Raw genomic sequence first — 9,351 nt, 5'->3', positions numbered from 1 at the left:
CTGCTGTTGTCTGAGCAGTGATTGTTTCATAAGCTATTTTGCTGCTACCTCAGGTGAATAAGGTTAAACAGAAGGATTTGTGTCTTTAATTTTTCAACAGAAACATTTAAGCTTGAGGTCTACACATTTTTCCAAAGAGGATTGTTCAGTTTTGGTACCAAAAAAGCAGCACTATACGCTTCAGAAATGGAAAAGCCCCACCCCGCCTTTGTGGTGCAGTTATAGATGAGTACTGTGGACAATACACATCCCTTTATGCACCGGTATCAGTTTCAATTCTTTCCTTTCATTCTCAATTATGATTTTGAAAGGAAAGGTATTAGCTTGACATCACTACAGTCTAAAATCCTTTATCCACTGAACAGCTGCACTGCTGCAGCCGATGCTGCAAGCTTCCTAGCACTATCCTGCTGCTTTGATCAGTCCCCATTTTAGGCATTTCTGGTTGGGGAAGGGTATTTCATACTCCACCATAATTCAGTCATTAGACTCTCAGTTATGTCACCGTATGGCACTTGGGCACCTTAGAAATACCTAAACAGATGCCAATGGTGGTTGCACCTGTGCTGTGGAAAAATATTCATTAAATCCAGGATGAAACTAGTGAACTCATTTCACACAAAACTTGACTGGTGTCAGACTGGAACATGTTTCGGCCATTAGGAAACTGGGAAGAGCCTGACTAAGGTGAAAGGCTCTATAATCTCTTACCAGCAGGTCAAGCCATTCAGTCTCCACAAAGCAATTACTTTTAGTTAGCAAAACACTGACACAAAACTGAATACTTCAGGAAAAGTACATGGAAAAAAGTTAGTTGATTAGAATTCATGAGATATATATATATATATATATATATATATCAGCAGTTGTGGTTAGAAGAAATAGGTGTGCAAGTCTTTAAAATGAGTCTGTCTAGATCCATTTTTTCCAGAACGTGTCCATGGTGTATATTCAGTTACTTAAGTTTATAGAAGTATCTCAGACCAGACCCTGGAGAGTCTGGTGTGTGTGGTAAGCCTAGGATCGAAGGAGATGTTACTAAAGCTGAAAATACTCCAAAAAATATTAAAGTCTCAGACAACAGCCCCACGGGACACTATCAGACAGACTAAAACAGAATGGGAAAAACGTGTAATTATCCATAAGAACCACCAGCTAGTTACTTAATAGAAATCACATGGTGTGTATCCTGTGGGTAACATTTCAGCTGCTCCACATACACTTCAGTGAGTATAACCTATTATATTTCATTCACATGCTTTTTGGAAGAAGGGTGGTAGGTTTCTGAAAGATAAACATCCAATTTACTCTTCCCCACTCCCAACATATCCTTCCCCCTATGCCTATGTATTATTTTAATAATGTTTTGACAGAGGATAAGATGCAATGAAATAGTGCATTGTGCAGAACTGTCAAACACCCTTTATGAAGTTGATAAATCAGAGAACGGATGTAATTTTGGCATTTATTTTTCCTTTCACAAAATGTCATTACAATATGGAGTTCAGCCACATTTCAAAGAAGTAAGACTTTTCTTTTCTACCAATAGAAGATTTCTTACTCAGAAATGATATTTCTAGTAAACAAAGAGCATCTCTAAATTGATGTTCCACTTACGTCATGCTTTGCCAGGTATAAGAAGCCACTAGAACTGCAGGAAATTTGGATGTCAAACAGGTAAGCTAGAGTGTCAGTAGTGGAAAACAGTTGGTACAGAAACAGGCAAAGAATTTCTACCAATCTATGCTACTAGTGCAAAGGAGGCAAAGAGATTGTACGTCTCCTCTGCCTCAGAAATAGCAGAGTCATGCCCTCCAGAGGTTTTCCAGACTGTAAATCACTTCATAAACTCAGTCTGCCTCAACTCAACCCTGGAAACCAGCCCCTCATTTCATGAGATCACCCACCTACATGATGGCTTTATGAGTCACCCAGAACACAATACCCTGCTTCCAAGAATTTGGCCTGTTTACACAAGAAGCAATCATAGCAGCACTGACAGAAATCAAGGCCGTACATGGGACTGACTCCTGACCTTAGTAAAAAAAAACAACAAAAACACACACCTGGGACAGCTAATATCAGATTGTAAATCCTCCTTTAAGAAATCTACCACCCACCCTAAAGCAAAGTACCTTCCAGTACAAAAGAAAGCATCACTCAGTGCTAGACTCCTCACAAATTGCTCCTTAGTTCTCACCTCCCATTGCTAAACAAACTGAGAAGTGAGCAGAGTCTCCAACAGCACCTATCAGTCACCAATATCCTGGACTCCTCTCAGTCAAGCTTCAAACTAGACCCTGGTTCAGAGACAGCACTTGTTGCTATGGTGGATGACTGACTGTCTCCTGTATGTGCACAAGGAAAACACATCCATAATCATCTTGCTCAGTCTTCGATATACTATTCAACATCCCTATGAAGCTGTTGGGAGAACTGCAGTGACAACACAGGCTGAAGTGCTAGCTGCACATAGAAGACACCCACCTCTACACGTCCTTTATGTAAAACTTAAACAGCACCACCTCACAGCCTTCAGAGTCCCTAGCTGAAATCAGCTCTTGGATGAAGAGCAGGTAGCTAAAGCTGAATTGGTGGAAGACTGAGGTGATGCTACTGGCAGGAAAATGGAAGACCTTCAAAAAACTTGCCACCGCTTAACATCCCTCACGACCATGGGACTTTGCCCTCAGACTTAGGCCATGTCTACACTACCAATTTGTGTTGACAAAAGTGATGTTGACACCCAAAAGTTGACATGTTAAAAATTGCAATTTCGTGTTCACACTTGTTCCCTCTATTGGCAGATTGCATCCACAGCGGGGGCACCATCATCGACTGTGTGAGCAATGCACTGTGGGTACCTATCCCACAATCCTTCTATTGCTAGGTGTTGTGGGATGACGGAGCGGATCGCGGTGCATCTTGAGACAGTGCTAAGTGTCCCGTGATGAATTGCTTTCTGTCCCAGCACTCCATGGACTTCTGGCTTTCTTTCGCGGCATTTTTTTCAATGGCCCTTCTTTGCTGTGCATCCCAGCATCTTTGTGAGAAGGGATGGATCCCACACTGCTTTCCTATGCTCTGTCATGAAGACATTGTGGATGGCAGTTCAGTTAATCATGAAGTTCCCTACTGAAGAAGACTCACAGGTGCCAGACATCGTGCGTGATATGGATAGCGGCAACTTTAGATTGCTTTTGGCATTCACAGAGCAGCTGCATAGACAGTAGACTGTCGCTTTTGGGCTCAGGAAACAAGCACTGAGTGGTGGGATCATATCGTCATGCAGGTTTGGGATGATGAGCAGTGGCTACAGAACTTTTGGATGCAGAAAGTCACCTTCCTGGAACTGTGCACAGAGCTCGCCCCAGACCTGCGGCGCAGTGACACCAGAATGAGAGCAACCCTTTCAGTAGAGAAGCATGTGGTAATTGCTGTGTGGAAGCTGGTGACTCCAGACTGCTACTGGTTGGTTGCGAATCAATTTGGAGTGGGGAAGTCGGCCATTGGGGCTGCATTAATGCAGGGCAATAAATCACATCCTGCTACAAAGGACCATGACTCTGGGAAATATGCATGAAATAGCGGATGGCTTTTCAGAAATGGGTTTCCCTAACTGTGGAGGGGCGATAAATGGCACACATATTCCAATTTTGGCATCAGACCACCTTGCGACAGAGTACATCAGTAGGAAGGGGTACTTCTCCATGGTGTTGCAGGCACTTGTGGATCACTGTGGGTATTTCACTGACATCAACATGGGGTGGTCTGGGAAGGTGCATGACGCACGCATCTTCAGGAACACCAACCTGTACAGAAAGCTGTAAGCAAGGATTTTCTTTCCTAACCAGAAGATTACAGTGTGGGGTGTTGAAATGCCCATAATGATCCTGTGGGACCCTGCGTCCCCCTTACAGCCGTGGCTCATGAAACCTTACATGGGACACCTGGACAGCAGTAAGGAAAGTTTCAACAACAGGCTCAGTAGGTGCTAGATGACAGTTGAATGTGCCTTTGGCAGATTAAAGGTGCGCTGGTGATGCCTTTGTGGCAGTTTGGACCTCACTGGGGACAATATTCCTATGGTCATAGCTGCGTGCTGTACATTGCATAACCTCTGTGACGCTAAGGATGAAAGGTTTGCTCAGGGGTGGAGTGCTAAGGCAGACCACCTGGCTGCTGATTTTGAGCAGCCAGATACCAGGGCTTTCAGAGGAGCACAGAGGGGAGCTATTCGAATCAGGGAGTCTTTGAGGCAGCACTTCGACAATGACCACTACTAACATATTTCTGTCAGAGTTGCTTCAATGTTACATTATATGTAGTTTTCCTACGAGGCAATGGTGACATTTGTGGCCTTATATGCCTGTAATAAAGTGATTAAAATGCTTATGCGTGTATTGGCAGCGCCTGCGATCTCACCTTGTAGAAAAAAATTAAAGATGATTTACCAGTTTGCTTTTATTGCACAAGAAACAGAACACACACATGCTTGGCGGGAAAGGAGGAACCAGGGAAGGGCAGACTTTGATAGCTGTGTGTAAGTCCAGCTATCATTGTGAAAGTTGTCCAAGGGGGTGTAGTGAAGGGAAAACTGAGAAGTCCCAGAAGGTAAAAAGGAATGTCCAGGTGGAGTTTGGGGAGGGCGGGGTCATGGAAAAAAGAGTTCTGAATGTGCTGCAGTGGAGTTCAAGCAGTGATCTCAGTCTGAAGCATTATTAAGGACTTCAGCATCTGTGTCTGCTCCTTCATTACTTTAAGCATCTGCTCAGTAGCGTCCTTAACAAACATGTGATTCTCTTTTCTGTCCTGCCATTCGGCTTCCCAGCACTCCTTTCGCTCCATTTTTTCTGCATTGGAGTGCTACAGGACCTCCCAGAACATGTCTTATTTGATGCATCTTGGCTGCTGCACTTGGGCGGGATACGTGGGGTGTTCCTGAAGGCCACATCTGGTGAAGCACAGGGGACAATGTACAGAAGCGGGATTGTAAAATTCACGCACAGCATTGAAACATTTCTGTTAAATACACCTTTTGCAACACTGCCATCACACTCTCACTGATCCTAGCCAGGCACAGATCTCTGCAAACATCCAAAGCATGGTGAGTGTGGGGGGGGGGGGGGGGGGGGGCACACTCTATATGGGGAAAAGAGCACACACTCTTTGCAATGGTCATGGTGCAGCACTCTAGGGAACAAATTCTAAAACTCTCCCACACTTTTCCACAGCTGGGGTTAATTCTAGCAGACATCTCACTGCTAAGGGTAAGCAGAGAAACAAGGGTACATCTACTTCATGCTTGTGGCTTCTGCCTTGCTCGCCTATTTGCTGCTTTGATCCCTGCACAAGTGATTGCCAAATGGCGCTGGAAAGTTTCCTACAATGGGGGAAGGAACAAAGCTCCTCTGCCATGGAACCTGCACCAGAAGATTACCCAGTACCTCCAGGAACCTTTCCTAGAGATCTCTCTGGCAGATTCCCGTGAGATCTCGACAGGCATCAGCACCCTGTTCCACCATACTGATTAGCTACACATGGAAATGTCCAGCACACAGAAACACAGCCAACCTCCCACATTTCTATACCCTGAACCCACCTCCACACTACACAAGCCACAGCCACTTACCAGGAGTCTCATCTCCTGCTTCTTGCTCAACAGAGAGCAACTGCTGAGACTGGCTAGACACCTCTGGAGTGGAGAACAGTTCCTGGCTGCCTGCCCCACTGGGCAACCCTGCCAGGAGCTGCACATCCTCATCTAACTCCACCTCTTCATCAGTAACTTCGTCCTCCAGGTTAGGTCCTCTTTCCACCGCCTCTGTGCCCTCCGAAGTATCCAAGGGGCTCTTGGCGATGGAGGTGTGGTCGCCACTGAGGATAGCATTCAGCTCCTTGTAGAACTGGCAGGTCTTAGGTGAAGCGCCTGAGTGACGGTTTGCCTCCCTCACCTTATGGTACGCCTGCCTCAGCTCCTTTATCTTCGCTCTGCACTGCAGCGTGTCCCGATCATAGCCCTTTTCACACAAGCCTCGAGAAATGTGCCTGTAGGTATCCCAATCCCTATGGCTCAAGCTCAGCTGGGATTGCACAGCCTCCTCCCCCATATACTGATCAGATCCAACAGCTCCGCAGTGCTCCAAGCAGGAGAGCGTTTGCTGTGATAACCTGCCATGGTCACCTGGGAAGATGCAATGAGACCTCTCCACGCTGAGCAAACAGGAGATGAAATTTCAAAAATTCCCAGGGCTTCTAAGGGGGAGGGACAGATGGTTGTTTACCTGGCTGCAGTGCAGTGGAGTTCAAACTGCTGACCAGAGCGGTCAGGATGGGCATTGTGGAACACCTCCTGGAGGCCAATTAAAGCAATGAAATGAAGAGTGGTGTCTACACTGGCACTTTGTCGACCAAAATATAGAGGAAAAATTCTTAAATCTCTCGTGAGGGTGGATGTATTTTGTCTCCAAAACTGGGCATTTTCCCCAACAAAAGTCGCCTCGCAGTCTGTATGCACTCACTGTTTGGGTTGACAAATGGCAGTTTAGGCAACAAAACGTGGTAGTGTAGACAAGGCCTTAAATAAATCCACAATCTTTTGGCTCTTCAGTGCTGTTTGATCCCAAATAGCCATGACAGCAGAAACTCCCCACTCCCTCCATTCAACACCTCCCCACATACTGGAACTCATATTTAGGGAGTAGCTGCACACCTTTGTAAAATCTCCATCTGGAATAATAGGCAGGAAGTTGCATATTGAACAACACATGATTTTTGTGAGCATACCATCCTGGTGCTCATTGGCTCCCCATTGAATACAGAGTCCAATTCAAGGTCTGTCTTGTCTCTGCAACACCAGCCATGTTCTGCTAGAATAACAAAATTTTAGACACAACAGGGGGAAGTCTCGTGAGACAAATAAACCAACCATTCCCTCTCAAACCTGGACCCTAACACTGGAACTCGCAAGTAAAAGAGTTTATAATGATTCGCCTCGCATCACCTCACCATATTCAGAACTAAAATGCAAAATTTAATGAGAGAAGCCAAGTTGAAGAGAGAAATTCTTCTCATATGCACCCCAATCTGATTAAGGAAGTGAGGAAGGTGTCCCTCCACAAAAAATATTTTTGTTTATTCTCAGGGGACACTACCACATGAAAACTAGAGAGCTTCCTGTTAGCACCCCAGTCTTGCATGCCATAGCTCTCCAACTCACGTTATTTATAAGCTAGGAGTGAACACGAGCCTTGCAGTAATGGAAAGAGTTTATAGAAAGAGATTTACTCAAGATAAAAGAAGGGGGGGGAAGGGATGAGAGAGAGAAGCCAAACACCTTTATTCAGAAATAACTGTCCAAACAAGAGATGTTTCAGAGTAGGAAAATGCCAAGGAAACACCATATTAAAAAAAAAAGTAGAGAACAGTTAAACAGTAGGGACACTATAAACTGACATTGTTTATTGGGAAGGGAGGACTATTTATGGCCTAGGTAAGAATTTTTTTCTATTCTTTAAGTAGAAAAGCTCAGTCCCTAACTTAATTGAATCTAAATAGTAATTCCACAACAGGCACCTGCCAAGCAGCTAAGTCATCTGATAAATGATCGTTCAAACAAGTGAGCAGTAATCATAAATGCCCAGTTTGCTTGTTTAACAAAAAGAATGAAGAAAAGCAACACAGGAGGGCGTAAGATAAAGCTGGACCACCACCACCTTTATTTAGATGTGCTTTGGGTAAGTCTAAACTTTGCTGTGGCTCAAGTCTCCATCATTTATAAAAATGGGGATAACACTTACACATTGGGCTCATAAAGGGGTTGCAATGATCCGACAATGTTTGCAGTGCCCTGGAAATGTCAAGCATTAAATGTTACAGTGGAAAGTCTGGCAGCAAAGATACCTGCAAACTAACTCGCCACCCATGTCAAAATAATTTGACCAATTCAAACTGAATATAGAATGCTTAAAAAGAAGGCTGTTTCTACTTAAATGAACATTCTTGACACACAAGGCAATTGATTTCTCTACCCTCTCATTCAATGTTGGCTTAACTATGAGAAAAGGAATATTTATGTATACTGATAGTGGAGTAAAAGCACCCGCAGAGCCACATATGCAACTTCAATATTGTAAAACATTGAATATATTTGACAGTTAGGATTTAAACAAATAGGGTTGCAATGATAGAATATGCGAATGAAGGCTAAATGGTGCCAAAGGGAAATCTTTTCCCAAAGTTGTTTATTGGAAGATGTGTTTTTAAAGGCAATGATGTGGCAATAAAATTGCACTATCTACTGACAAAAGGTAGGCAAGATTCTTTAGTAAACTCTTTTTGGTTAGTTTTTAAATGACACCTAACAGTAAAGATAGACAGTTCACTCTTAAAATGGTGACAATTGCAGAATGTCCGCACACATATGAATGACATCTGTGCTTATCCTTACTCTTTTTATAAAACTGGGTACAACCCTTGTGCCCACACAGTCCTGATAGAGTACATTATAACATGAGAAGGAGAGGAAAATAAGTACAAGCCTAAGGCCATCAGTTCTTTACGTGGATTTTTCATTGTCAAGTGAGAAAATGTTTTTAAGCAATTTAACATTAAAGTTTTTTAGCGCTTGTTGCAACTAGTCTCAGCGTAAGTGTCTATGCCTAAACCTGCTCTGTATCGAGTCCAGCCTTTATGATCAAGGGCTCAATACTGCAGCATGCTCAGCACTTCTGTGAGAAGTGTCAGTGAGTGTTGAGAGAATTCAGCACCTCACAGGAGTTGCTTAGCACCTTGCAGGATTGTGATCTACGGCCCCAATTCAGCAAAGCACTTGGCCACAGGCTTAGCTTTTAAGTACATGCTTAAGTGCTTTGATAAACTGGGGTCTACATCAGTACATTCTAAATCTAACATGTCATTAAGTAATATGTCTTAGACAAGGCCAGTGTGTTTAACAGCTCTTTCAATAGCTTAGATCAGCAAAGAGTATTTGATCTACAGCAACAAGGTTTTAAATATATAACAGAAAAAAATCTATTGATATTATGTATGAGAAATACCATTATAAATGGTTTCCACTGGAATGCCAAAAATAATAGTAATGTTGAGTAAGAGAGGTACATATTTTGAGAGTCTGAAAAACTATTTTAACCAGAAATCAAATAATTTGAGTGGTTTTCTTAATACCATTCTAAACCATTTTGGCATATGTGCTGTAACTTTATAAAAATGCAATTATTTATAAGAACATGCTATATCCCACTAAGATTTTCAGCAAAAATAAATAAAGACCATTTTAAAAGTTAGCCTTTGAAGCCTTAAATAGAGCACATTTACAGCAGCTCATTCTTT

The sequence above is a fragment of the Terrapene carolina genome, unplaced genomic scaffold (genome assembly GCF_002925995.2).
Source record: "Terrapene carolina triunguis isolate 2854851 unplaced genomic scaffold, T_m_triunguis-2.0 Scaffold69, whole genome shotgun sequence".
NCBI classification, from domain to species: domain Eukaryota; kingdom Metazoa; phylum Chordata; order Testudines; family Emydidae; genus Terrapene; species Terrapene triunguis.
The sequence above is the reverse complement of the archived record's forward strand: the minus strand, read 5'-3'. Positions refer to the sequence as shown.